The sequence below is a fragment of the Podarcis muralis genome, chromosome 4 (genome assembly GCF_964188315.1).
Source record: "Podarcis muralis chromosome 4, rPodMur119.hap1.1, whole genome shotgun sequence".
NCBI classification, from domain to species: Eukaryota; Metazoa; Chordata; class Lepidosauria; order Squamata; family Lacertidae; genus Podarcis; species Podarcis muralis.
In genome coordinates this window covers 87587114-87591642 of record NC_135658.1, presented here as the reverse complement: position 1 = coordinate 87591642, position 4529 = coordinate 87587114, and the positions used below count along the sequence as shown (strand labels likewise).

General features: G+C 45.9%; 1 non-coding gene across 1 annotated transcript; it reads left to right on the top strand.

The window, feature by feature from the left end:
* Positions 1-2893: 2893 nt before the first annotated feature.
* On the top strand, positions 2894-2966 carry TRNAK-CUU (transfer RNA lysine (anticodon CUU)). Its single transcript has one exon. It is a non-coding gene; the product is annotated as a tRNA-Lys (tRNA).
* The last annotated feature ends 1563 nt before the right edge of the window (positions 2967-4529 follow it).

The following is a 4529-nucleotide window of genomic DNA, read 5'->3' as shown; positions in this document are numbered from 1 at the left end:
AGGCTTTCCTGGTCCAAGCCCAACACTCAGATCCCCTCTCAATCATTTAAAACTGCCTTATGCGGATTCTTTCACAGAGATCTTTCCTAGGAATGCTTGAGGGATTTGATCTTTGTGAATTCCAATAGAAACTGACATGGTCCATATCTCCTGGACTAGTATGCAGCTCACAAATGACAGAGCTACAGGAAGCCAGTGTAACTCGGACTGGCCTAATTCAAACTCATCCCAGCAGATCTTGAACGAACACATGAAAAGGTGTTCATCCCTAGTCTTTAATAGAATTTTCAGGGACTGAATTTGGTATTATATAAGCCTGCATAGAACCACTAAGGCAGGGTTCCCCAAACTTGGGTCTCCAGCTGTTTTTGGACTACAACTCCCATCCTCCCTAGCTAGCAGGACCAGTGCTCAGGAATCATGGGAACTGTAATCCAAAAACAGCTGGAGATCCAAATTTGGGAAACCCTGCACTAAGGTATGGTACCTGCTTTTAAGGTGTCACGACCCCTGGGAGCCTAAGGAAGAATGTTGTGTGATCCATTTGTGTCATTTGTCTGAATTGCTCTTTGCTTCTTTGTTCTATGTGACTGACAAACAATAAGATGATTAGAACTTCTACATACAACCCAAGTAACAATAAAATGATTAGAACTTCTACATACAACCCAAGAAACCAATGATCACACTTCAGAGAAAGAAGGTTGAAATTCAAAGCCATGAAATGAATCTGAAACTGCTTTACCAACACTTCAAAATAGTGCTGCCCAGTAAGATTAAATATGTCTCCCTTTGAAGGAATGAATATATATATATATATATATATACACACACACACACACACACACAGGGACGCGGGTGGTGCTGTGGGTAAAAGCCTCAGCGCCTAGGGCTTGCCGATCGAAAGGTCGGCAGTTCGAATCCCCGCAGCGGGGTGCGCTCCCGTTGTTCGGTCCCAGCGCCTGCCAACCTAGCAGTTCGAAAGCACTCCCGGGTGCAAGTAGATAAATAGGTACCGCTTACTAGCGGGAAGGTAAACGGTGTTCTGTGTGCGGCTCTGGCTCGCCAGAGCAGCGATGTCACGCTGGCCACGTGACCCGGAAGTGTCTCCGGACAGCGCTGGCCCCCGGCCTCTTGAGTGAGATGGGCGCACAACCCTAGAGTCTGTCAAGACTGGCCCGTACGGGCAGGGGTACCTTTATATATATATACACACACACGCACACACACACACACACACACACACACACACACACACACAATACCATTCTTTTTAATTAACTCTTTCTCTTAAGTACATTTGACACATGGAAGTCTGAAGAACTCTAAAATATTGTAGTTAAACCTAACACTTCAGAAAATAATTCAACATGAATTCAGAACAGTAACATGGAGACGTGCTTTGCATATCCATTTTTACTAAACCAAAAATGCAAATACACTGAATGAATATGAATCTTATCCTTAAATGTAGATGTGATCTATGACTTTATGCAGTGCACGTGATTTTAATGTCTCATACTGCATCTGGTTTCCAATTCTGAAATGTGTGTGTTCCTGTTATCAAAACATAATTTATAATCCTATTAAATCAATCACATTTACCTAAACAGTTGTTGGTGGTGGTGTTGTTGGTGTTGTTGGTGCTGTTGTTGCTGTTCTTGTTCTTGTTGTTCCACTCATCTGACTGGGTTGCCCCAGCCACTCTGGGCAGCTTCCAACATATATAAAAACATAATAAAACATTACATATTAAAAGGCTTCCCTATACAGGGATGCCAACAAAGGTCCATATAGTTAAAGCTATGGTTTTCCCAGTAGTGATGTATGGAAGTGAGAGCTGGACCATAAAGAAGGCTGATCGCCGAAGAATTGATGCTTTTGAATTACGGTGCTGGAGGAGACTCTTGAGAGTCCCATGGACTGCAAGAAGATCAAACCTATCAATTCTTAAGGAAATCAGCCCTGAGTGCTCACTGGAAGGACAGATCCTGAAGCTGAGACTCCAATACTTTGGCCACCTCATGAGAAGAGAAGACTCCCTGGAAAAGACCCTGATGTTGGGAAAGATGGAGGGCACAAGGAGAAGGGGACGACAGACGATGAGATGGTTTGATAGTGTTCTCGAAGCTACCAGCATGAGTTTGACCAAACTGTGGGAGGCAGTGGAAGACAGGAGTGCCTGGCATGCTCTGGTCCATGGGGTCACGAAGAGTCGGTCATGACTAAACGACTAAACAACAACAATACAGGGCTGCTTACAGATGTCTTCTAAAGGTTATATAGTTCCTCATCTCCTTGATATCTGATGAGAGGGTGTTCCACGGGGGTGGGGGGGAGCGCTGCCTGGTTCCCCATCGCTTCACTTCTTGCAGTGAAGTGCACCAGAAGGCCCTCAGAGCTGGACCTCAGTGTCTGGGCTGAATGACAGGGATCATGCACTCCTTCAGGTATACAGGGCAGAGGTTGTTTATGGCTTTAAAGGACAACACCAGCACTTTGAATTGTGCTCAGAAACATCCTGGGAGCCAGTGTAGGTCTTTCAGGACCAGTGTCATATGGTCCTGGAAGCCGCTCCCAGTCACCAGTCTGGCAGCCAGATTATGTTGCATTCTAGTCTATTTTTTAAAGAATCCACATTAAAGTTTCCATATTTCCAACATCTGATTATCAAATTTTAAATTATACTTCATCATTTAGACATACCACTGTAAAAGAGTCAAGAAGTTACCTTTCATATTAGAGGCAAGCAAAGTATAATGAAATGTCTTTGGCTGCTTGATGTGTTGATTATTATAACACCAAATCTCTACTTTTTGTGTTTGACTTGACAGCAGTTGTAAAAACCATACTGATCTGAATATAAATATTAAAAGGTGCTTAGGTCATGATTGCCCGGCTAGCTCAGTCGGTAGAGCATGAGACTCTTAATCTCAGGGTCGTGGGTTCGAGCCCCACGTTGGGCGCAGACTTTGGGACGCAGGTGGCGCTGTGGGTAAAAGCCTCAGTGCCTAGGGCTTGCCGATCGAAAGGTCGGCAGTTCGAATCCCCGCGGCGGGGTGCGCTCCCGTTGTTCGGTCCCAGCGCCTGCCAACCTAGCAGTTCAAAAGCACCCCCGGGTGCAAGTAGATAAATAGGGACCGCTTACCAGCGGGAAGGTAAACGGCGTTTCCGTGTGCGGCTCTGGCTCGCCAGAGCAGCGATGTCACGCTGGCCACGTGACCCGGAAGTGTCTCTGGACAGCGCTGGCCCCCGGCCTCTTGAGTGAGATGGGCGCACAACCCTAGAGTCTGTCAAGACTGGCCCGTATGGGCAGGGGTACCTTTACCTTTACTTAGGTCATGATGCTTTTGACATCATGCTAAACTATTGGAAAGTCAAAGTGTATTCTGTGTTAGTCAGGTATTCTAAGCCCCTCAAATGCTAAGGGGAGGATGATGCAAGCATGCTAGTCCTATTTGCTCCCATTGCATCCCCATCACCTTCTACAGATTACCAGGGAGCCTGGATCATGTTCTTTTAAAAATAATTTTAAAATTATTTTTTCAAAATGAACATAAACCTTATCAATGCAACTGGTTTTATCCCTCCCCAATCCACCCCTAAAACAGAATAGTAATGTGTCAAAATTTCCCATAAATCTACAAGGATGGTTTGTGGGTGCTAATCATTGGGATGGAAGTGAGAGCTGGACCACAAAGAAGGTGGATCGCCAAAGAATTGATGCTTTTGAATTATGGTGCTGGAGGAGACTCTTGAGAGTCCTATGGACTGCAAGAAGATCAAACCTATCCATTCTTAAGGAAATCAGCCCTGAGTGCTCACTGGAAGGACAGATCCTGAAGCTGAGGCTCCAATACTTTGGCCACCTCAAGAGAAGAGAAGACTCCCTGGAAAAGACCCTGATGTTGGGAAAGATGGAGGGCACAAGGAGAAGGGGACGACAGAGGACGAGATGGTTGGATAGTGTTCTTGAAGCTACCAGCATGAGTTTGACAAAACTGCAGGAGGCAGTGGAAGACAGGAGTGCCAGGCATGCTCTGGTCCATGGGGTCACAAAGAGTCGGACACGACTAAACGACTAAACAACAACAACAATCATTGGGTTGTCCATTTGAATATTTGATAAACAGGTGCCAAATTTCAACAAAATTGTTCCTTGTGTAACAAGGCTTGATTATTGTAACTCACTCTACGTGGGGCTGCCTTTGAAACTGACCCAAAAACTCCAGCGGGTGCAGAATGCTGCGGCAAGACTCCTTACAGCGTCTTTGCCACGGGATCACATTCACCCATGCTATACTGGCTGCACTGGCTCCTGGGGGAATACAGGATCAGGTTGAAGGTGCTGGTTTGAACCTTTAGAGCCCAATACAGCCTAGGACCCTAGGACCAAAGGGACCGCCTCTCCTGGTATGTCCCAGGGAGGACCTTACGGTCTGCAAATAACAACACCCTGAAGATTCTGGGCCCCAGGGAGATTAGACTGGCCTCTACCAGAACCAGAACCTTTTCGGTCATGGTGGAAT